The sequence below is a fragment of the Notolabrus celidotus genome, chromosome 3, assembly GCF_009762535.1.
Source record: "Notolabrus celidotus isolate fNotCel1 chromosome 3, fNotCel1.pri, whole genome shotgun sequence".
Taxonomy (NCBI): Eukaryota; Metazoa; Chordata; class Actinopteri; order Labriformes; family Labridae; genus Notolabrus; species Notolabrus celidotus.
Window position 1 is genome coordinate 25,241,096 of NC_048274.1, and position 26,356 is coordinate 25,267,451.

At 39.8% G+C, this 26,356-nt stretch overlaps 1 long non-coding RNA gene across 1 annotated transcript in view; it reads left to right on the forward strand.

The window, feature by feature from the left end:
* Positions 1-26,356, forward strand: part of LOC117810931 — a 40,723-nt gene that overhangs the window by 3,366 nt on the left and 11,001 nt on the right. The window lies entirely within an intron of this gene.

Sequence of the window (26,356 nt, forward strand, 5' to 3'; positions counted from 1 at the left end):
TGTTGCTCACTGAGGCAATAATCCCTCATCCAGGATTACCCATGTATCCCTCCTCTCTACCTCTCTTTCGATCTCCGTCTCTCACTCCATCTCTCCGTACGGGGCATGTCATTTAACATGCCTCCAGTCACCTCTCACAGTCAGGAAGCTCATCCAACCAGTCATTCTCCATGCCCATTGTTCCTAAATGAGGGCCATATGCGCTGCGGCCAGCACTGGTCATAAAGACACACACACACACACACACACACACACACACACACACACACACACACACACACACACACACACACACACACACACACAGACAGGCACAGACAGGCATAGACAGGCACATACACACACACAGACAGGCACATACACGTGTCAGCGGTGATACTGGTGTCTACGTTTGAATGAGTGTGTGTGGCACATTGCTCTGCACAGTGCATGTGTATGAATCATTATTGCATGTGTCAGTGTATGAGTGATTATATGTGAGCGTCTGTGTATGTGGGCCTGTCTCTGTGTGTGTCTGTCTGTGCATGTGTGTTCCTTCAGCCACAGTAGGGGGCTGTGGATGGAATGTGTGTTTCTCTGCAGGACCAGTTCGGCCATTATTATTAAACATCTGTCCGCAGCACATTAATTCCCCACTCTGACGCATCCCTCTCTGCCCAGGGATCACTTAATTGAAATCCATAATGACTCTTTCTTCTCTTCTCTCGCACACTGAGCAAAGTGAAGCTGGAAAAAGGGATTTTTGACATAGAAGTGGGTTTCCATTTTGGCGGGTTAAATAATGCCTTTTATCACGTAACAGCACCTAAAATTACAACTCATGTTAAATTTTCTGAAAACGAAAAATGAACAAATAAATAAAAAACCTGGTCACCACATTTCCAAAATTACAAGAATAGTTGAGGTGACTAATGATGTCCTCAATTGGTAGGTATATTAGTCTCTACACTGTTTATATGGATCAAAAAATGTAATCTACACTGAAAAGGAGTTATTTTTGACTAAATACATATTTAAAAACTATTCATGCTCATGTTTTTCTAGCACAAAGTTTACTTTACTTGGTAACTTCTGATGACAGCTATGCAAACACCAAATCACATTTTAACAGCATATATCCAAAGATTTTACCCAACATTAATACAAATTCAAATTAGCGGAAGGGCTGTATAAGTCCATAATTGTCATTTTATGAGGATTTTATTCATCTAGATTTATCTACATTGATGTTAAAATCAAGTGTCATTGTAGGCCAATTTACATTTCAAATAACTAGAAATATGATCCTCATGGGGGATATGCAGGAGGAAATGTCTATATAGAAAAAAATATATAAAAATACAAAACATACTCTGCTCATTTTATGGAGGTCACAGTGTCATAAGTAAGTCCATTTCAGTTAAAGAAAAGGTAGATTATTTGATATGTTTACATCATATGGATATGTTCTGAATTATTGTATTACAAAAGGCAGAGTTAATTTTTTTTTTTTAAGTGAGTAAAGTATTTAATTTTACTTCAGCACAGTTTTCATTTGTATCCCACCTTCCTCATAAGATAGTTCAGAATGTTTTCCCTGTAGGCCTTATTTTCAAAGTTGTTGTCATCCAGACAATTTGAAATCCACATCACATGCTCAGGGCTTACCAGAGAGTGTTTAAGGCACTTTCATGTTAAGCTGACATCCTCTCTGTTTCACTAAATGTTAGTGAAAACAATGGAGAAAGGCACCAAACCAAAGCTAACCTAAGGCCTAAAGAGGCCCTAAACTGGCCTTTTTAGTCAAGACCAAGTAAATCCCTCCCTCTGTGGCGGCTGTTACTTTTTACAGTGGCAATGCTTTTAAACCAATTTGAAGTCATCTCCTTTCCCTCTCCATCCCCTCCCCTTCCTCCCACCTTTCCTCATTCCCCATCCTAATATCCTACTAATGGATAAAAACTATGATTGTGCCAGTAGAGGAGAAATATCATACCTTTATTAGCTCACCTATTCCCACAGAGAGAGGCAGAGAGAGAGAGGAGAGGGAGAGAAAGAGTGAGATAGAGAGAGAGAGAAAGAGAGAGAGAGAAGTAATGAATTGAGCATTGTGTAAAATAGTTTAATGCAGGGGTGGTTCATCATTATTTGTGGCGGATTGCGTGCAGACAGGGGTGATCCATTAGTGTGGTCGTTTCCATCTGTGTATGCGTGTCTCTGTATGTGGGTGTGTGTCTGTGTGTCTGTGTGTGTGTGTCCCGACCAGAAGGACATTTGCTGCTGCCGGCCCCACTGTCACAATGAGAGATTCATCACCACACACACACACACACACACACACACACACACACACACACACACACACACACACACACACACACACACACACACACACACACACACACACAGACAGGCTACAGTACACATGTGGCATTATTGTTCCATCATTACTCCTCTCATTCTTCTTTTTAACAATTTGTCATTTTGTTGTCTGCGTTGACACACACACACACTGATTCATGTGTCATCATGTTTACTGCGTAGAGGGCGAGGGCCAGGATTACAAACATTGAAATGGACCCCCAAAATTCAAAATGTTGTGATGCCGATAAAGAGATTATGATGCAAACTTTTACTGCGTTAAGGAACTCAGAGTAAAAAATCCATGCAAATATCTATTGGCTTTCTGATACAGCTTTCTTTTTTATATGCAGACTTAATAGCAGTTCACTTTAATCATCTATTACACAGTGCTTTTCAGATGATAGTTTGATAAATGACATCACAATAAGTGCCTAATGCAACAGAAACAAAAACTAATTCAAGTCATTTTCCCTTTTCTCTCTTTAGTGTCTCTTCATAGGTAGCAATTATTTGTTTAAAGACTATGACATACAGGGAATTGCGGGGCTATGTTTTAAGTTTCCTGATTGCCTCATCTGATGGCCGTGCCTTTACCCCCTCCACATCCACATCCACATCTACAATCTCATTCCTCTTTCAAAATAAAACCCTCAGTAGTTTAATGGAATGTAGATTTTCCTCCCAGGGACTCAATATTGGAGCGGGAAAATAAATCATCCAGTGCATACTCTGATCATGGCAGGGTGTACGCATGCATCTGAGGATTCTCCGTCTTCCCCCTCTCTGTAGCTCTCCACCACTCACACTTCACTTGTTCTTTTCATCTGCCCCTGCCAATCCGCTATTACGCTCATGTCTTTGTCTCTTGTTCTGATTCGTGTCTGTCTTTTGTTTGCTCTGTATGGTTTACATTAGTGACCAGCTCTTTTGTTAGCACAGGTTTTTTTTTTTACATTTTGAACATGACTTTTTTTTTCTTTACCTTTCCCTCTGTTTCTTTGACACTGACCTCTTATATATTTTTTCCGGGTTCCACCGTCTCCTCCTGCATCTTTCTTTCAAGTGAGCATGCTGCAACAATCTGTCTCCTAAAGCACAAATGACACAGAACATGTCATGTTAGCTGATGTTCAACAACCTGTGTGACAACAGGAGTTTTGAGTTCAGCAATCACATTTCAATGTACTGTGCAGCAGAAAAGTACTTTGTGAACTCTAGAGCCAACCAGTACCTCTGTTTCCATAAGAATGAAAATTTCCAGCCACTGAAATCAACCACCTGTTATCGTCTCTTTTTAATCTGCCATTCATGATGCACATGGTGCACTCATCTCTACAGAACACTTTTGCCATAGCTGCACTTTATTAACAGAATCACACTTTGTTGCTTCTGTATTAAGTATGATAAAGCTACAACATGCCTGCCTGTATCTGTATATCTGTTTTGTCTCCACAGTGGCTGGTATATTTCACTTGGCTCCGAGCTAACTGGTTGGACTGTGATAGAAACAGGCTGTAGAGGTGGCCAAACCTGACAGTGAGCGTGTGTGTGTGTGTGTGTGTGTGTGTGTGTGTGTGTGTGTGTGTGTGTGTGTGTGTGTGTGTGTGTGTGTGTGTGTGTGTGAGATGTCCTCTGGCATGCCTCAAAGAGCTAATCATAACCACACTGTTGAGATTAATGAAGTCAAGAGCAATCAGCCCTGACACACAAACAGGAACACACACACACACACACACACACACACACACACACACACACACACACACACACACACACACACACACACACACACACACACACACACACACACACACACACACACACTCAGGGGTGTATGTATAGTAGTTCTGGCTCAGATACTCTGGACCTTGTTTAGTTGAGGCAGTGACATGTGGAGTCACTTAATGATTCATTGAATCTCTTCTACTGTGAACATCTGTACCTACATATGTTGCAATAGCCAAAGTTCCTCTTTGCTTACTCACCCAACTTTTTCTCAGCTCGTCTAGGGAACTATTTTTTAAATATTCCAGTATAGTTCATGCATATCCTCCTGTACTATCTTAACCAATGCACAAGTATAATGCATGGTTTTGGACTTTTTGATGCAACTTAAAAGCAGAAAAATGCAGACATCTATGTTTTCCATTGTTATACATCTAACCAGATACATCTAGATCCCCCTGAGATACATGGAATGGAGGATGGGGTCCCTCTCCAGAACTGAGGAAGAGCTGGACATCAGTGAAGCGCTGTTCCCTACATCACTAGGTTCAGAGTGTCTGCATTGACTTGTAGCTTTCTTTTAAGAGTGAGTTTAAAGCAGATGAGAGGTATCATTTTGTGTTGAGTTTTGCAGCCCATGTAGACAAAGCTGTATGTATTATCACTTAGCTTACATTTATTGAATTTCTTTAAAAAGAAGTTGTGTCAATAATACTTACCTTAAAACTTTTCCAGGGAAATAGGAAACAAATGCACTTTCTTTTTGCAGGTTCGCTTCACAGTCCAATGTGTTGGCACATTGACAGGCATTAAAATAACCAAAAAAGCTGATCTATTTTGCATTATCATGTTTGTAGACGGAACACAAGACAGACATCAGCGGGGGTTCATCAGTTGGACTCACCTTATTGAAAGCCTGATGGCATTGCTCTGTGCACTGGGCTGCATGTCCCTCTCAAGCAGGACCACTGATCAGTCACTGACTATTCAGCAACAAAAGGTTCAATATGGAGCGCCAACAACCAAAAACACGTCAGCCATGCACGCCAGCTAACATTATTATTAAGTTTTGGCCACAGGCATTGGGGATAGTGATGGACTTACCTGCCTTGTGGCCCGAAGGTTCCCCAGATGCAATGTGCCTTTTAAAGAATGTTTAGTTGGTTCCACCTTAGGGACTCAAGCACCACAGCCACCATCTGTGTACCACAACGTCCGCAATGAGATCAGAGCATCATTTTGTTAAGCTGTAACACTTTGAGATTAAGTTGTTGTTCTTCCACAGAGAGTACCAAATACTAACCTGGTCAATTCATTTGAGTTTACTAACTTTTGAGGGAAACAAAGGGAGTTTTTTCCCCCTGTTGGATTGATAACATTTAGTAATTTTTTCCATCCAGGAGGGATAATGACTGAGTATTGACAAACTGACTTGTTCTATGTGACCGATGAAGGGACATCAGCGCTAAATACCATCAACAGCAGCTATTGCTATCAGTCCAAGACACCCACAGAAATAAATGCCAGAAAGATAACAAAACTAAACCTGAGCCCCAAAGAAAACAACCCGTCATCCCTGTGGATGTATCAAGCTGTTGTTTTCCTGAATGATCTTATGATGGCTTGGTGTGGATTTGACCATTGACAGAAGAAAATAAAAGATGCAGGGGGCAAAAAATACATTAAAATCCACATTTTTAGAGTATCAGGCTATCAGCCTCTTATAAAGACATTGAACTTCGCCCCTATGGGCCCCTGAGCGTGATTCAAGGGCTACAGGGATGCCTGATCCTATTTATCCATTTGAAGGGTGTTGGTGTGGTCACTTTTGTGCACATGGCTGTATGCATGATATGCTTGCACTTAAAATTGCATCTAATGTTTGCATGTTTGTGTGTTCATACTTAGGAAGGATAAAAACCTTGAACCTTGAAACTTGAAAAAACACTTTTAATCCATTATGATAGACAAGGCAAAAAATGAACTGAATGTTTGCATGGGTTATTTGAAGATAAGGTCTTTAGAATATCCTCAGTCATCCATAAATAACCTTTCAGCAGTTATTACAGTTCAAGTCTGGTTGCTTTTCAATGTATTTGTATTAGGCTCAACTTGTCTGGTAACATGATGTTGGCTTTTGCACAGTCTGTACTGACTCTCGCACCTTGCTTTTGAATGTTAAGTACTTTGTGGTTGCCAGTGACCACACTATAACACGCATCAGCACACTTGCATTTGTGGTTCACTGTGTGTGTCCAAAGAACTTTGACTGGGTTTGGCCTTTGGCCATTATCCCCACTGACAGTTTTGCTATCCCACTCCATTTACTGCTGACTGATTACCATGGTTGGACCATAAATTTCACAGGGTTTTGCAAAGTATGTTGTGTAAATGTTGAGGTCATCTGCTGCTGTACCTGTAACAAACTAACCAAGTCATTTTTAAGTAACCTCTTTTCAGTCTGCTTTTAGAAAAAAATATTATGGAATTCATAAGAAAAACTTTCCCCACAACATTTACTTTAGATTTCATGAGCTACTTAATTCAAGTGCTCAACTCTTATATTGCATTAGGTATCTTTTCTTTAACTTCAAAAACTACAACACAATGCTATCAGATTACTGTAACATAGTTATATAGTCCATTACACTTTCACTCTGCCCAGTCACACATAAGAGCCACATTCACCACAGAACCAATCTAACTTTTAAATAAACAGGAATCAGCCCTGGCCACAGGTGACTGGCCTGGCCAAATAGCCTTCTATTGCATGTGTGTGAGTGTGTGTGGTTTTCTGTTATATATCTTGGCCCTTGTCTTTTCTTGTGTGTTTGAAAATTTAAATGGAGAGCAGGGGTGTTCAATGCTGAAAGTCCCATGGTTGCACTTAACACAGTACACCTTTTTTCATTTATTGCTATTTTATCACCTAACTATTCACTTTAAGTTGACATTGAGATTAACAGATACAAAAACAACGAAAACAGAATCAGACCAAAAGAGGATTGGCTGATTTATACCCACCTGATAGGGATTCTCAGATCTCATATCCCATGGTTCCAGAATGGCTTGTAGAGTCATCTGAGCCTATCCAATGATATCATACATGTTCATTACTTTATATTCTAAATTTTGAAAATATCATCACCAGTACTCACATGGAGCCATTGCAGCCAATCAGCCATTGCACACTACTGTTGACAGTAAACAATCTCAACCTCACCCCCAGCTCTTGCAGTAGAATCACATCCAGGTTTACCCTTTCTCCTAAGATGTGTTCCCCTTCAGAAGTAAGTTTCCCTCTCTTGTATTTTTTTCCTCACTGTGAAGCATTTATATAGCATGCCATCAGTCTCTATCTTTGTTGGCATCTGCCTGATGGTGAGATCATATGACATCATAAATGATCACTTGGTTAGGGTTAGGGTTAGGGTTAACCCCCCATGGCCAACTTCTCCCTATTTCAAGTGTAGCCAGCTGTTATCCATGAACAACTTCCAGGCAGGACTTCCTTTTTTATTGTTTAAAGACAAGTTAGCAATTATAGAACGTTTTAACTCAAAATGAGGCAAAATCCCCCCCCCCCACAGATATTAATGTTGGCATTTCTTTGGTCTTAACATCCCCCAGAGATGTTGCCTTTCTTCTGTTTATGGCAGGTCTCAGTTTTACTGTAAATAGTTACAGAGAGGCTTCACTCTGGCTTACTTCAGCAGAAAGAGAATGCCATAAAAACATCTCTTCTGATTTACTTGCAATTAATGATCTTTGGTTCACCAGAATTACAGTTTTGGTCTGGAATGAATTGTTAACTGCCCTTGTATGCAAATATGTGTTTTTAGCAAGCAGCAACCTCCGGTCTAAAAATATTAGTCCACTGCGCTAAAAACTGCAGATCATTGAGGATCTGCTTGAGGCTGGCTCCGGAAGTACCGGAAGTCACTTATGCATGAAAGGGAAAAAGACAACCTTTACAGCAGAAATAAACATGTTTACAGCCTGGTACAAAAGACGAGTGTGGTCTGGATAGCTCATTTCTGGATCGGCACACACTGTGAGGGGGGTGATTTTTTTTCTAACGCGGCAATTTCAAAGATATTGAGATTACAAGTCTTCCAATGAGAGGCACAGCTGACTTGATTGACAGGCGGGAACACTGTAACTGTTGGCTAGGAGGCTCAAAGCCCGCCTCTTTACGTCACAATTGCTCAACAGCAGCAATATGGCTGCTGCCCCTGATTGGCCTCAAAACAGCGCTTCAGAAACAGATGGGTGATGTCATGGATCCTACTTCCATATTTTATACAGTCTATGCTTTATAGCTATAAACAAGTTGTCATCAGATTTCCATTGACAACAGCTAAGGTGTAATTGACACAGCTTGTGTTACGCCTGCTTTTGCTCTCTTTTTTTTTTCTTGTATATACCAAGGCCTTCTAAAACATGATTGGTCAATACAACAGACATACTTGAAACAGAAACCAGAACTCTTCTGACAATACAATTCTGACTCCTGAGAACATATTCTCAGTTTTATGTAGAATCTGTAAAAATAAATTACTCGTGGGTAACCTTGCTCCGTATGACATACGTTAATCTCAGTATAATCCTGTAGTGAGTGATGTAATTTGTGTCTCATATAGTATGTGCATAGTGGAGATTGGAGAGAAGAACATCTGTAATGTTTCTCTTTGTTAGAGATACAACCTGGTGTTTGAACCAGTAAAGAGTCTCCCGTAGTCTGAGTCCAGCCAAAAGAAGCTCAAGACAAAGGCAGCCAAACCCTGAGCTAGACAGAGCAGAAACCAAGCAGCTGGTACAAAGGCAAACAGTCCATCACTTCCAGGCATTACCATACTAACTGATAACGGAGTGAATGTGTAAACCTGATGATGATGAGCTTGTCTCTTCACATGTCAGAGGCGGCAGCAAAGGTCACTGAGCACTGAGGAAGTATGAGGCTTTTAGGGAGGAGGAAAACACTAAATACTCCTAATCCCCCGTTTATTTGCCGCATGGATGGCTAAAAGCTACTCTCAGCCTCATAAAATTAAAACCCATTGTGCATTGAGCTGTGGAGAAGAGGCATGGATATAGAAAGAAAGCAAGGAAGGCAGGGGAAGAGAAAAAGACTTAGATGATGAGGCGAGAAAGATAGTGAGATGAAGAGGGAAAGAGGGAGGTGGAGAAAGTGTGGAGAAGAAAGGGGAATTGAGAAGCGGTGATGTGCAGCTCCAAAACATTCTTTAGCAGAATGAGCTGTCACCTGTACCTCCTTTTCCTGGCGATCTATGGTTCACACCAGCTGCCTTTGATTAATACATCCTACCTAAATCATCCAAAGTTCCCCGTTCCTTCTTACCCATAAAGTGCAATACACAACACAAATCAGCCCCTTAAACACTGCAGCCGGATAACAATCGGAAAATAATGCATCTTACCTGGGCCATCCCGATAAATTGTTCCTTATAACACCCTCCCTTAAACCAAAATCAATTCATCCGCCTCCGATTTTTATTAAAATCCCCAGTAATAAATCTTCCCCCAATGTTTGTTCATCTGTTTTTTGATACATTTATATCACTTTCAGTTCTGCTCCACTGTTTCCCCTGCCTCTGCAGCGTAAAATGGGAAAATCTATTTGGGGCCAATAGAATAGTTAAAGGGGTGTTATGGGTGCCTGTTCTTGTGGTGAAAATGGGTGTCAGTTTGTGTGTGTGTGTGTGTGGTGTGTGTGGTGTGTGTGGTGTGTGTAAATGGAATCGATAAATGTGGCAGTGTGGTGAGTAGAAAGCACCCTTCCCCTTGCCTTCTGATTAACCCACAACAATGAAAACCTGACAGCAGCATAACAATATTAGAGGTGTGCGTGTGCGTGTGTGTGTGTGTGTGTGCGTGCGTGCGTGCGTGCGTGCGTGCGTGCGTGTGTGTGTGTGTGTGTGTGTGTGTGTCATGGTGTTTGAAGGCCTACGTGTTGAAAGTCAATTTGAACTTAGCTCATCTACCAATGCTGCTCTATATGTGCGTGTATGTGTGAGTGTTTGATAAAGGGCTGCCAGTAAACTCTATTTGCAGCCTTTTCTCGTAGATAAACTTGCTTTTAACTTCGCATTATATGTGCACATGATAACTGCCACGCGTGCATATACTGTGGGAAAGTGAACTAGCGATCGATGTCTGACTGGCATGTCGGCAGGGCACATACTCAAAAATGAACGCAAGATGCAGATGAAAGGTAGGGGGCAGTGTAGAGGCAGATTGGATGTGGCTGGGTCCAAACAGCAGCAGGGACACTGGAAGAAAGTTTTAAAAACAGGCGTTCATCAAAATACAACTGAAAAAAGTGGCCTTATCCTAAAATTAAGGTTTTTAATCGAATGCCAATATTCCTTGGGACACTGTTTTGTTTGCTAAGTTTATTTTTAATCAAAATGTATTTCTTCATAAAAGAGTCTTTTTTAAAAAACAGTCTTAAAATGAGGAGGTCGTCTTAAAATGATGTCTATCTTATAATCAGGTCAATGCGGTTGCAGTGACTGACGATTCATTGTGACCAATCAGGGTTGTGAAGTGTTTTGATGCGATCTTTTAGAATTGTCTCAGCTTGCTAAGGCGTATTATCATAATTAAAAGAGAAAAAAGGAATGGATTATGAACATACATATATTTTGCAGAAAAATTTGAAATGTATTATACATTTATTAAAACCCCTTTACAGTAAAGCCATGTAGTTACTTGTAACTACCAACGTACTGGGTCATCTCCGGATTGTCAGCAGATAATTCTGAAAAGTCATGAGATAATGAGACGGAGATGATGGACTGAAAAAACAGATCTTTGGTTTTCTTTAACCCTTGGGAAATATAGAATAATGTACGCTATCTATTTCAGCCTTTAGGGTTATTTAAATAAACCTACCCTAATCTGAGTATTTCTATAAAACTTCTTACATCACATCCATGGAACAAAGATAAATGGTATTTCATGAACATGTAACATGTATTTTAGTGTGTAATGGGTTTCTACAAAGTAATAACTATATATTGGTCAAATATGTAGTTGAGTATTTCCCTCTAGATTGTGTAGGAAGTCTTAAGCGGGGGTAAATTGATATACTGCAGTTAAATAAAAGTATCCAAGTGATTTCTTTAGTAATTGCATTCCCTTCTCGCAGAGTTGAGACTTTTTGTTCAGTTTTATTGATTCTGGAAACTAGACAGCTCAGATCTCATTTTCTGTGTCTCATTGTTGCATAATTTTAAGAAAACTGAGAACTTTACTTTTTACATGTTTAAACATCTTTGTATAATTTTCATACTGTAGTTTTAATATTCTTTGCCATCGATGAACATACTTTGTACTCTCTTGGACTTGAAGTACAGTTAAAGAAGTCATAGTAATAGACAAAGTTGTGTCCCCTGTCAGGCTATTTGTGCATCTTGTCTACATCTCTTTTACAAAGTTGTAATCACAATCTGTCCATCTGTGGCAGGTTAATGATGGACGATGTAAAGACTCAGACAGCAGACTACAATAGGAATACAATACAATAAGCCTCATCGCCCTGCATTGTCTCATTTGTTGTGTGATCAATGAATGCTTCTCAGAGAGCAGGATGAGTCAGTGCTGAGGTATGGAGAGATGTGCTGTGATTTATTCTAGGTGTTAAAAAATAATTTGTTTGGATTGATTAACGTTAATTAATTATGCTAATTGAGCAGGATGAAAACAGATGTCGAAAGTGCCCTCAGACTCATCCCTGTGTAAAACTGTCCTTTAATTACTCATGCTATTGGTTTATCTAAAAATAAATCAGAATACATGCAAGTGTTTGCACACAGGATGCACATGGACACTGATAGCATGAATGCTTTCATGTCCACACAGATAGACACAGGATTCATTATGAATTAAGATTTGTTATTGGATGTATTTTCTATTTGTCTATTAATTAACATACTTTTTTTTAATTTAACTGTAATAATTTCTGTCCTTGTGCTACTGCAACAATTGAATTCATGCCCAGAGGATCACAAATGACTTATCTTGTTGTATAAAGTTTGATAATATAGTACTTTTATTATTAATCAAACTTTAAATGTATCATCCTGGTGATCCAAAGAGCTTCTCATTCATTTTCAGATTTTATTTCTGTAATCTTATTATTTCATTTGTCATTCCAGATGATTCTGGACTGAAAAAAAATGAAATTGAAATTGCAGAAGTGCATGACAATGGGTGCCTAAGTCATGTAATGCGATCTTTGGGTTGTGTTTTTAAAAAAGAAAAACTATGCCATCAAAACTATTTCAAAGATCTTAATTTTACTTATTTTAGTATTTTCTTCATACTTTGGCTGCTAAAAATTCCCACTGCTTTATTTTTTTTTTTGTCTCTATTGGATTGTCTGTAGACTTGTGCATATTGAAACTATCGTCATTGTCAGGCAGCAACCTTGTATCTCCAAAACCACTACTTTCCAAGAAGTAAAAAAATACAATATAATATATATACAATAATACTTAACATCCATTACATTTTAGAACACCTACTGGCATGCATAAAGTCACATCAGTGGCATTGATTCATGCAACAAAAAAAAAATAGAAAATATGGAAACCAGGTTTCTGCCTGACAGGGACGCTATACTTCTGGACTTCAAACATCCTCTAAGCATGCATCTGACTCCCACTTTGTGCATGTTCTCGTGTAAAACTGCAGGTGAGGGAGGTTCACTGAGTAGTTTATCAATATTTCCACCTAATGTTCATTGAAACTGTAGCAAGAACAACTTACAAAACTCATATTTAAACATGCTACTGGGACTTATACAATTTTAGTTGAAGATTCAAAGAGAAGATGAGGAAGTTATTATAATCCAACTTGATGTGTGGCTGTGTTGTGTTGTGATCAAGCAGACTGAGTCACTATCTTTCCCAACCAAACCCCTCGTGGATACGTGAATGTGTGTGTGTATGTGTGTGTATGCACATGTACTGTGTGTGTGATAGTATGTGCAGGTATCTGTGAGCTGGGATGGGGCAAGAGGCTGCGCTGAGCCGCATGGATTTGCTGCTAAAGTTTGAACAGTTTTAAATTAAAATGTATTGCCCATTCTCAATGTATTGATCTCAGACCCAGCTGTGTCAATACGCCGCCCCGGCTATTTTTCCAATAACTTATAAAGATCTGCCAGCCAGGCATAAATTCATTACATAGCTCTGAGTTTATATTCTCTCTCTCCCGCCCTCTCTTTTTTCTCTCTTTCCCTCCCATGTTTTCCTTCCCCGTTGCCTTTTTCACCATCTCCCTCCAACATTTAACCCACCATCTAGCAGTTATTTCATGTGTTGTCACTGCTCTTATTCCTTCGTTTGGGATGTGTTTTCGCTGCTATTTCAGGTGTGATGGTTATTGACCAGCAACCCTCCCCAAGGGGATTATATTGTAACAAAAAAAAATCAACAGCTCTAAAGGACTCCACCAAGATGAAAACAGAGATCAGAGCCATCACTTTTTTTTCTTATTCAGTACTTTATAGTCAAAAGGTGTGCTGGCACTCAGGAACTTTTAGGAATTCTGTTATTATCATTTTTTTTCTTTTGTACATCTCTATCACATAGACAGAAAAAATGAGTCTGAAAAAAATATTGCAAATATAACGAAAGTGGAAAAGCAGTTTTTTTTTATTCTCCACCTCAACCGTTATCATCCAAAACCCTAAAAGGCTTACTTTTTCTTCCTCTTAATTTTTCATAACTTAATTCTCCTGTGACTGTATCTCAACAAGGATTATAGGATCTTTTCTTTTTCTCTTGTCATTTTCTCTTCTCTCCCCTTTCTCTCCTTTTTGCCATTCATCTGCTCTTTCTCATTCTCTTTCCTCCTCCTCTGCTCTCATTTCTTCCCACCTTTTCCTCTCCTCCCTCCCTCCCTCCTCCTTCTACCACTCTTTCCATCTCCCTCCCTAATCTCCCTCCACCTCCCCTCATTGTCAATACCTATCTAATTCCACTTTAGCACCAGTAATTGGCTGATGGATAGAAGCTATGGATTGGCCTCTTCCTGATGACTGCATGACATTTTTCCCCCCTCCTCTACAGCTGGTAATACTAATAGAATTCCAAATCCGCAGCACTAGGATCCTGTCATGAGTAGGTCAACCACTGTGTCAAGGTCCTATTGGAAAGCCGGCATCCAACATCTTAATTTAGACTTAGCTTTTTTTCTCTCTCTCTCTCTCCCATCTCTACCTTGTTGGATGATCACTGCGTGTTCCTGTGTCTCTGTTTCAGGAGTTGTTGTCTGCTCCAGACTTCAGTCATGCTTTCTGTTTTGTTTGCCTTTGCTAATTACAGTCTCATTAAGTAATTGTTTATTTTTGGACAGCAAGGAAATCTATCGATAATCTTCATCTTGCTGATGAAAAACGTGTTTGTTTTTTGACGGTCAAAAAGTTTTTATAAGTTTGCTAAAAAGTTTGACAATTGGTAGAAACAAAGCATTTTGTTTCAAGTCCGTCATCGGAATAAAAATTCAGTCACCTCTACCTTCTACACATTACCAGTTGTGATATTCAGGATACCTCTTTTGGCTCCAATGTCTCTTCCTGCTGTGAAATATATGTGAAATATATGACTCCCAGCCATGACCTTTTGCTGCATGCTTGCACCCTCCTTTTCTCTGTCTTTCTTCAGCTGTCCTACTTAAGGAAGGCAAAAGATAGCCAAGAAATAGCTTTATGCCTTAACTAAAGGACTTATTGTAAAAGCAGAAAAGTGGCATTGTTACTGTAAAATCAAACCAGAAATTATCATAACACAAAGCATGATATGCCAGCCGATGCTATATCATGAACTATTCCAACAAGAAAGTAGACCAAAAAAACTTTAACCTATGCTTCCACTTGTGATGTTAGATTTTCTTACTTTAGATCTCAATTTTAAAACAATTCTTTTTTATCATAATTTTGTCTGTCCCCTCTTAGTTACACCCTGTTGGTCTCACTCATTAATAAACAGTCATACCTGTTTGTTCGTGTGTACATATATATCAAGGTATACATACTTCAGCCCACACAGCTCATTTATATCTGTCTATAGACTTTGGATTGAATTTCTGATCAATGAAGAGGACGTCTTGTTCCCCCTCTCTCTGTCTCTCTGGTATATGAACTTCAGCAGCTGCCAACAAACACACAAAGTTTAGATATCTCTATGCATGAAGTTTTTTGGTTATCTATCTATCTATCTATTTATCTATCTATCTATCTATCTATCTATCTATCTATCTATCTATCTATCTATCTATCTATCTATCTATCTATCTATCTATCTATCTATCTATCTATCTATTGTTTTACAGTTATACTACAAAAACCTATGTCTTCTGGTATGTGTATTTGTGTGCTTGTATTTGTATCTGTGTGTTGTGTGCGTGTGTGTGTGCATGTGTTATAGAGATGAATTGGGGGGAAAGGAGGTTGGCTAAATCGGGTTGTCATGCTAATTCAGTCAGCTGACTGCATAATGCAGTGCATCAGGGAGACGGACTGAACTTGACCCTGTTAAACCTGACCTTGGCCTCCGCCTCTCTCCCTCTCAGATGTGGGTGAAGGGGTCGGCAAATTAAGCCAATAAATCTGTTTTGTGTGTTCGGAGCGTCTAGGGTAACGTGGTGTGTTTCATGGCATAAGAAGGCATGAAGATCTCCACAGGACAAATGCCACATGCACAGAAGTGTATTGATAAGACTGCTTTTTCAATACAGTACACATACATTGTTCCTAATTAAGTATTATGAGATGCAGGTTTTTCTCATTTGGTTGCAGGGATCCTACTGGATCCTACGTTATGACTTTTAGGTAGCTGATATTACTGTAATATTCTAAAGTCTGAGCAGCTAATTACCCTGCACCTGTGTACCACTGTCCATTTGTTCAACATTTTTTAAACATATTGGGTGAGTACTGATTTGTCAACTCATTTTGCTGACTTGGCATTTCATTTTTGATATTTTTCTGAACCTTCTGTTGACTTTTTTTGACTGTACAATAGTATGAAATCAATCCAATCCAATTGCTAGACCTACTACAGAAGTTGTGTTTGAGGGAAGTAATCAATCAGTCAAAGAATACAGATACAATCTAGGTATGAGTTATACAAATTATAAAGACTGTAAGAGACAACACAAAACCAAAACAAACACAAAATAAAGAATAAAAACTACTTCTTAAAGTTATGGTTGGTAGTCACAGAAAACTAGCATGAATTTGAGTGTAGCATTTCCTCAGGACTCCATCTAACCCCTACCCCCCTCTCCTCGGAGCTCCTCCAAAACAACGGCCCTGCTCACATGCAAGAGCGCCGCTGATTCGCGACCATATGATGGTGACTGATTCAAAACCAGTCCTCAGCACATCGTTTGTGTTTTGCTCTACGTCAACTCATGTCTCACTCAGCGGTAAGAAGACACCAAAACATTATCATAGTGAAAGTTAAAAATACAAACAAACATGAAATGTACGCGCAGGAGGCGGGCAGAACGGCAGGACGGTATTTGATTGGTTTCATAATTTGGCTTCTGATGGCAGGGATTGGTTGCCATCGGGACATAAAGATCATTTTAACCAGTAAAACAAAAAGTGGATCTAAATCTGACTACCAACCCCAGCTTTAAATAAGATTGATATTTGACAACATTTTTAGTAGTGCATGTCAGTGGGCTGCTAGTTAGTCAACATTATGTGCTGTGCAGATTTACAAAGTTACAGAGGTCACTGCTACATAAACATTTCTGAATGAGAAAAATAATTATAATCTATATTTTATTCTGTTACATCCAGGGGCATATCCAGGAGTGACCTGGGGTGGTATGAGCCCCCTTGTAGTCTCCCCAAAACCCTAAACTGGGATTAGAAATTTGCTTTGTTTGCGGCATGAGTTAAGTTAAAATAAATTATTCAGGATGGGTTGCAAAAGACTGCTAGTAGCTTCTTTTGCGTTTCATTGCAGCACATTTCTTTTTGATAGTTTTTCAAATTGTGACTTTGGACAAACATCTGCTTTATTTAACCTTAAAAAATTACGCTGAGATGATTTGAAGTTGTCACTTTGTTGTGTTACTTCTTAAAGTAAAGAAATATGCTCAAGAAAATAACATACGTTAGATAATTGAATATTAGTGGTTTAATGAGATATGATGAGTGGAGGTAGAGAGGATGAATAAAGCCTTTTCATTCGTGTGTGTGTGTGTGTGCGTGTGTGCATGTGCGTGCGTGCGCGTGTTCGTGTGTGTGTGTGTGTCTCTGTGTGTGTGTGTGTGTGTGTGTGTGTGTGTGTGTGTGTGTGCGTGTGTCTGTGTGTGTGTGTGTGTGTGTGTGTGTCTGTCCACAAAAACTTCATGCTGCCCCTACATGAGTCGGTGCTAGGCCACCCAGTCAAAAAGTCTGGATCATTTTTCCTTTAATATTATAACAACATCTGACTGAAAATAATTTGATTTTACTTGACTATCATATGTGAGATCATCGTATATTTAAGACTAGCACACACCTCTCTTACCTGTGACCTTCAAGTTTGAAAAAAAGACTGATTAGAAAAACAAATGACTCTCTAAATATCTTATATTTGTGTTAAAAAAAACTCCTTCATGTATGAAAAAATAAATTAAATGATAAATACTTTAAAAAAAAAAAATCAAACTTGATAAATCACACAGGCAACAAATGGTATGAATCAACCATTCACCTGAAGTCAAGAGTAACATTTGTTTATTTTAGCACACTGTTAGAAGGTGGGGTTACAATCCTGTGTGGAATGTCCCTTTAAATTATTCACAGCCCAATCAGGTGTCTTTTTCTCCTCTGATCTAAAGATGGGTATCAGAGGTCATTCATTCTTTCCTCCCAGGGTCACCTTTCCCACTTTTCCTTTTAGCACTGACACTGTCACACACTTCCATTCCCTATCTCTTTCACTAATGTTATAGCCTATAGGACACTCTCATGGTCACAGGCAGGTACATATGTGCATGCACGCACACATTCAGAAACAAAGCAGCCGAGTGCATACACACACACATGCATAGACACTACATACATGGCATGCATGAACCAAAAGGCGCACACACATTGCATAGGCCACCCTGGCTCCCCTGCAGTGAGCTCTATTGTGTGCCAGGACATTGTTCATTCTCCTTCTGTGTTTCCATGTATCTGGATACCTCCTGACCTTCTCATAGACTGCAAACATTATTGCTCTTCATGCAACTTGCTTTTGTGTGGCACCAACAATAGGTGACGAAGGTGGATGGGATGTGAAGAGGCAAAAGAAACACATGGAGGAGGTTAGGATGCTGAGATTTAGTTTTTTACTTTGCATCTTCCTCGCCTTATGTAATAATGCTGAATGACATCAAATACACCATGGAGTGTGAAAAAAAAGTATTTGAACCAAAGAAATATAAACAGTGAAGGAATATCAGTGCAGATATTTCACATAATCTTAAATGATTTCCTTTCTGTCTGTATTCATATGTTTGCAGTTTTTTACAGTTGTGTGTGTGCAGCCTTTCGAGCAATACAAACCATAACCATCAGTGAGAAATCCCGCATTCTGTATGTGTGTCTGTATGTGCGTGCTCACCGCTTGGGGCTTGTTGTCAGAGCTCCTCTCGACTGGCCAATTAATTATGATGGCCTACTTATGATGTGTAATGGGATGATTTATTAGTAAACACACAAACAGAGCAGGGACACAGACAGTCAGGTAGCAGCGCTGCATCCTGTTGGTCTGTTGGATCATACACTCGGGGCAAGATCACAAGCCACCTCTGGCTGTGTCCTGCTGGATTACAGTGAAGAGTACAAAAGTTTTTAAAGGTGCATCTTTAAAAATCAAAGTTTGGGGTTTCTTTTGTTAGTGGTAGATTGACTGCTTTATTTTGTGTGTAACCAAATGTTGCATATGTATTTGTTTCAAACTTGACCAAAGAGCTCTGAACATTCAAAACTGAGGCTGAAGTAGTGACCAGGCCTCTATAATGAAGATGCCATATTTGACAATTTGGGGTCAGGACCTATTGGCCTCACTCAAAAAGACTCACATGAGTACACACACCAGGTTACTCAGAGGAATCAGGTGAAACAGGTAAAATAAGATCACATTCACATATTCTAATTACCTGCTTATGGTAAATATAGGAAGAGGACAGGTCTGAAAAAGAAGACCTGCAGCTTCTCATCATTCTCATGTGCTAGTTTCTGTTTCTTTGAATATTGACAGGGAGAAATTATTCCTGATGTGCAACAACCGTCCTTGCTGTCTGTCACATCTACACTTTTTCTAGAGGATAGGACAGTGGATGTAGGAGGAAACTGGGAGAGAGCGGAGAGGATGACATGAGGAAAGGGCTGCAGGGTGGAATAAACACGGGTCATCTGCTTCGAAGGCTCTGTATATGGGGTGTGCAAGTTTAACCACTAGGCCAAACTGGTGCCCCCCAGCCAATCAAGTCTAATGAACATTGAAAATCTGACAACAGCAGAATAAACACTGTCAGAAAATTATTTAGAAGCTTTTGAAAATATTTTTCCAGGTTACTGACAATCACAACCTGAGATACCAAATTTCTGGGCCAACATTTGATGCAGATCTCACTCTACCTGCCCACTGTCCTTTCTCTTTATTCACAGTTCAATTCATTCTTGCCCTCTTCTGCTATCATCCTCCTCAACCAGGATCTGTTAGGCTTGAACTGTTAAATAAAAGTTCATTTGGACTTGAGTATTGAAAATATATCCTCTTCTGTATTATTCCACGCTGTGTCCTCTCAACTGTTCTCATTTGAAATCAGAATTATGTGATGATGTGAGCGTGGAGCCAGTGCATGCACACATATAAGTTTTGTGTGTGAGTGTGCGATTGTGTGCGCATATGTGTGTGCACGTGCGTGTGTGTGGGGGGGGGGGGGGGGGGGGGGGGGGCAGCGTGGCTGGTGCAGGTGCAGCAGGTCTGTCCTGGTGGTGAGCAGAGCTATTCTTTTTCCTCAGCTAGCTGTCTGACTAGCTAGGTGGGTGTCCTATTTTTGGATGACACACACACACACACACACACACACACACACCACACCCCTGTGCCCCCTCTACCATACATTGTGGGACATAATTTATGATGTCTCTGTAACATATGGACTTTTCATCACTCAATGGCAACAAAGTCTCTGCACTCAGTGTTACAGCATATTCTCTTGCTTTCCCTTTTCTCATTAGTTTCCCCTCATCCCTGCTTCTTGTTTGGAGTTTTTCTCTTCTTTCTCTGTGAAAGTTCTTAGACCCATTTCAAACTTTCTCACAACTTTATTTTCCCCCATTAATTTTCCACTTTTCCACAACTGCATTTTATCTACTGATTTAAGACAACAGTATTCTTTCTGAGCTTATGTTTTGTAATAGTCCAACCTCTGTGATTAGTAAATATTTGGCGCATGATAGAAACAGAAAGGAAGAAAAGGCAGAAAGATTGTGGGAAAATAAGTTATTTTTAAGGGTGCCAGTTTGGCCTTGTGGTAAAGTGGCTACCCCATGTACAGAGGCCATAGTCCTCATGTGCGAGACCCGGGTTCAACTTACAGGGGCAACTTACAGCCCCTTTTCCACATGACACTTTCAACATTCTCCCAGTTTCCTGCCAGGAGAGATTGTCCTGCCTTCACCAAATAAAGAATTATAAGGCCAAAAATATAAATAAATAAAAAAAAACATGTAATTTACATTGAAATGCGGAAGACAATATTTCCCCACCTCGTCCATATAGTTATTACATTATCATGATCAACAAATTAGATCAATATCTTTATTCCCTGTAATTTTCTGTTTAGACCTCCGTTGTTCCAAAAGCCATCCCATTTTCAACACTGACTTCTAGCCTTTGCACTATTTTTAAATTGTTTATATTTTCATGGCAACAATTGTGTGTCTCCGTACATCGTTCTGATATGAACTGACTGTCTTGTAATATGGTTCTGTATGTTGTGTCGTTTTTTGGGGCTGTGTGTGCTTGCATGGTGACACCTTATCCTCATGTTAGTACCATGTCACCATGATGATTATAATAAAACACTTAATGTTCCTTCATTATTATTTTATCATCAAACACGCAAACACTCAGCATAATAAAATATGTGCGTTTGTGTCACAACTTACCATTTAGCACACATACACACATAGACACACACATACGATGCAAATGTCCCCCTTTTAGATTTATCATGTGGTCCTGTAGAAATTCTATAAAGAGCAAAGGTGGTGATTACGTTGTTGACCAGTGTTGATTTCCCAGAATAAGTCTATTTATCACTGAGGCTGCTGGGCTGTCGGCATGTGACTAAGGCAATGGGGGACTTGTGTATACATCAATGTTAGCTTGTGTACATGTGTGTGTGTGTGTGTGTGCTGGTGGAACAACACAGGCTTACTTTTATCAAAGACAAACATGATTACGTTCAGACACAAGATCATCATTTCCAGCATTTAACTATACAATATGAAATATATGTTTTTAAAGTTATGCTTTGATTCTATGCAGCTGTAATATTTCATTGTATGAAATCCTATTAAAAGTTATATTTAAGAAGGTCTTTCATGTTCAGTTGTCAGAGAGTTCATTAACTTCTATGTTTTTTTTTAAAGCTTTGTTTCACGTCGTTAAAATATGTTTAAGATCAATGAAAAGTCCTGTGAGGGACTTTCAGTTGGGATCAACATTGGTGTACACTGTGGACATCTCTTTGCTGATTTTGCCCTGTAAATATGTAACAGAATATCAACATTCTTTATTTTCACTACTAAATGTCCCTCATTACTTACTCACAGCTCTCAAATTTAACTCAACATACAATCATCTAAAGCAGTCAGATGTCTTCAGATCTTCACAAACTTTGGTCACTTGCTTTAAAAAAGGTTTCATGCAACTGGTAGGGACATATTTATGATTTAACAAAGTCTCCTCTTTCTGTTCTCACTGTGTGCTGGCACTCTCTGTAACTATTGATGCTACTTTGTCCTGGTGATGAAGCAAGCGGCCCGTTGTTGGGTCGATGTGTGTCATTGTTATATTGATGTGAGGACAGACCCCCGGGGCCTGCAGCCTTCTTCTCCCCTGAAAGCAATAAATCTATGGCCTACTGTTCCCTCCACTGTACCCTGCATAGCTTCACACACACACATCACACACACACACACACACACACATTCAGCACACTGTGTACATACAAAGGGAGACACACTAAAAAAGAAACTTTGTCCCCTCTCGTTCTACACTGTGAGCTGCATAATCTCATTCACAGAGGGGGTATTTGCATTTTAATTCCACTCTTCCATACATTACGCCTCCTTTTTTTCTCTTGTCTCTGTGTGTGTGGTTGTGTTTGTATGTGTGTGTGTGTGTGTGTGTGTGTGTGTGTGTGTGTGTGTGTGTGTGTGTGTGTGTCTGTATGTGTGTGTGTGTGTGTGTGTGTGTGTTTGTGTCTGTGTGTGTGTGTGTGTGTGTCTGTGTGTGTGTGTGTGTCTGTGTGTGTGTGTGTGTGTGTGTGTGTGTGTGTGTGTGTGTGTGTGTGTGTGTGTGTGTGTGTGTGTGTGAGTGTGTGTGTGTGTGTGTGTGTTAGTGATAGAGCAGTCCTGTGTTCAGTTTCTATGAATCATTTTAATTCCCTTCAGTCAGCCAGTAGAGGCCACTCACAGCATTCAGTACAGACAGACAACAGTCTCTCACACACACACACACACACACGTACTCACACACACAGACGACAGCTGTCCATTTCAAAGCCAGGCAGCGGCTGGACGAGTGAGAGTGCAGGAGGCTGCAGAAGAAAGAGAGAGAAGGGGGAGATATAGAGGAAGGGAGGGAGGACAAGTTGACAAAATAGTGGACAAAACACTGGAGAAAAAATAGAAGGTAAAACAGAGAAGGAATAAATAAAAGGAGGGGGGTGAGGATGACAGGCATGTGGAAAAAAAGGTGGTGACAGTGCTTGTGATGAAATGTCGTATTTTGTTTGTTCCTGTTTATTCAGATCATTCGGCTTCACTCACTATCACAGTTTTTGACGGAGGCAGGGAGACAAATTGGTGAGAAATTGTACAAGACAGTCATCCAGTTTTCAGTCTAAGGGGTGAGAGTTTAGTTTCTTACCACTACTGTAACAATACACAACACTGTTACTGTGTTTGTGCATTTAGACATCCGTGATAAGCGTGTATATATATATTTTTTTTTTTTGGGCTGTTTCTGCATCTGTAACTGGCTGCAGGTGGAGGAGAAAAAAGGAGGATGTGTGAACAGAACAAAAAAGGACATAAAGAGAGAAAAGAGGCTAAAAAGATGGAAAAAGAGAAATAATGCAAATGAAAAGGGGGAAGGGAATAAGCCCATGAACCCAAAAATGGATAACCCTCTTGAAAATGAGTGACTGAGCAGGTGTTATGGATCTGAAGCTGTGCAATGATCGTATTCGAACTTGGAACTCTCTCACAACTAATCACATAAATACTCAATGGGAAATAACAGTTTAAACCAACAGGACGGTCCCATATAGTAATGTTTGTTCTCATATTGTCATTTTAGATTATTTTTAGAGTGATTTATTTCCCTTCTCAGATGGATGTTATGGAAAACATATGCAGACACTCAACCTTACTTGTGTTCCATGTTTTGCAAAAAACGGAAGTAGATTTGTTTATTTGAATCATGTCGTAACTTTTACAAATATTGTAACAGCCAATAGAAATACTGGAAATTTCATACAATATTGATAAATGGCCATCAGATAATACAGAGAATTGAAGCATGTGCCCCATGTCCTCATTGCAGCAGTCATTAGTTCAACTCTTAGACACAACCCTTTGCTGCGTGTCTTCCCCACTCTCAGCTCTACACTTCCTGTCCCTCTTCAGCTGTCCTATCAAATCAAGGCAATATGACCCGAAATTAACTAAAGACACACGTTTATTAACTAATCAGTTTGAGGAATGTAATGAGGTGTTAAAGGAAAACTGTTAATATCCCACCCTTCTCTTTATCAGTGGGCTCAGTGTGTGTGTGTGTGTGTGTGTGTGTGTGTGTGTGTGTGTGTGTGTGTGTGTGTGTGTGTGTGTGTGTGTGTGTGTGTGTGTGTGCGTGTGTCTGTGTGTCTGTGTGTCTGTGTGTGTGTGTGTGTGTGTGTGTGTGTGTATGTGTGTGTGTGTGTGTGTTTGTGTGTGTGTGTGTATGTGTGTGTAATCTGGGGGTTTAAGGGTGAAATCGCAGAGGATAGTTAATGAAATCATCTTAATCCTACTAGCTGCTCGCTTCTCTCCCTGCAGAGAAATCTTTAACTCTGTGTCCTCCTTTACCCCTTCTTCTGTTCTTTTTTCTTTCAGTCTTTTATGTTCTTTCTTGCTTGCTTGCTGTTTTATACTTTTATTTTGTCTTTCTTTTATTTATTTTTCATTTTTCTGCCTTATTCCATCTCTCCTCCATCATCTCTCCTCCTCTTTCTCTCCTCCACACTCACTAATTATTTCATCTCGAGCATGGAAAGGAGACGCCAAATCAATAAGTCTCCTCTGTGGAGGCTGAGGGGAGGACGGATGCAGGAGAGGATGAGGGGAAGGGTTGCCGAAAGAGATACACTAAATGCTTACATTTTTTCCAAAAATATTCAGTGTATCTGTATTTTCAGTACGGAAAAAGCACAGCAGTGTTTAACAGACTTTAAAGCTTCACAGACGTGGATGTTTTTTTTTTTTAAATCCACGTTCAGTTGATGTCATTGTAAACAGATGTTGCCTTCCAAGTGAAAATGACACTTAAATCACTTTTTATGCATTGTCATTGTTTAACACCAAAACAGCAGCAAAATGATCCTTAAAGAGGTCTATGAAACAAAAATGATCATTTCTAATTTCAATGAAGGATTTTATTTTGTCTTTTCATGGTCTCCTTTTTACACCTGTGGTCATTTGAGGAGAGATTTCCACATGTAGAGGTTGTAACAAACACTTTAGAGCAGAATGAGCCAGAATTTTTGAACCATACGGCCTGGTAGTGAAGACATTAGAGGAATAAAAATCAAGTGCAAAGAAGAGAAAAATGCACAGGGCTGTTTTAAAGCTGACCTTCAGGAAGCAGAAAGGACATTGAAGTTTGTAGAATTACTGCTTCAATATTCTCTTGGTTACATTTCTTTCTGGGAGGGGGAGAGAGTGGAGATTCCTCGCTGTGACTAATGTGATGTTTGTCAAATCCAAACTTTCTCCTGCTGCCCCCCCACCTGCTCACAGCCCTCACATGCACAAGTTCTCTCTCTTTTCAGACTCTTTTTTTTTTTATTGTTTGTTTTGTTTTCTCCTGACCAGCCCACCTGCAGGTATACAGACATTTGTATTCTTGTGACCAGTGTGAGTAGGTGTGTGCATGTGTGTGTGTGTTTGCATGTCTCCTCCAGGTCCAAATGTTGTTTGTGATATTATATTTGGGTGAGTTTGTGCCTGTGGAGGTGCTATCTGTGCTCAGATAAGACTGTAAACCAGATTAATCTGGCGTGGAAGAGCTTGTCAGCAGGACCACTGTGCGTGTGTGTGTGTGTGTGTGTGTGTGTCTGTGTATGTGTGTGTCTGTGTGTGTGTGTGTGTGTTGCTCTGCTCCCTCCATCTCAGCCAGCCCATCAGGTGAGCCATTGGTTCCTATATTATTTGTTTGTCTGTGCATGTGTGTGTGTTTGTGTGTGTGTTTGTGTGTGTGTTTGTGTGCATATGCGTATGTGTGCATGTGCCTGTGTGTGTGAAGGAAATCAACAGAGAATGCTGTATAAGTGAATGAGTGTGTAGGGTCCAGCGCAGGATAATGTGATCACGGCTCCATGTAACACAGCATGACAACCGCGTGTGTGTTTGAGTGTGTCCCTGTGTTTGTGTGTGTGTGGAACACGCCATGACAACAGTGTCTCTCCATACCACTGTGGAGAGAATGGATTACTCTGCTCTCCCACTCGAAACACTGACACACGCAGACACACACACACACACACACACACACACACACACACACAGACACACACACACACAGACACACATTACTCAGTGCACTATATGCACCCACAAATGTCTGGCATATGGATTGTATGCAAAGTGAACTGAGGACATTCATACTACAAGAAGTGTAAGAAGTTCTTCTAAGGATTATTTTGATATAAAACATAAGGATTTTCTCAAATAAATACAATATAGTTATAATAGTACAATGATATA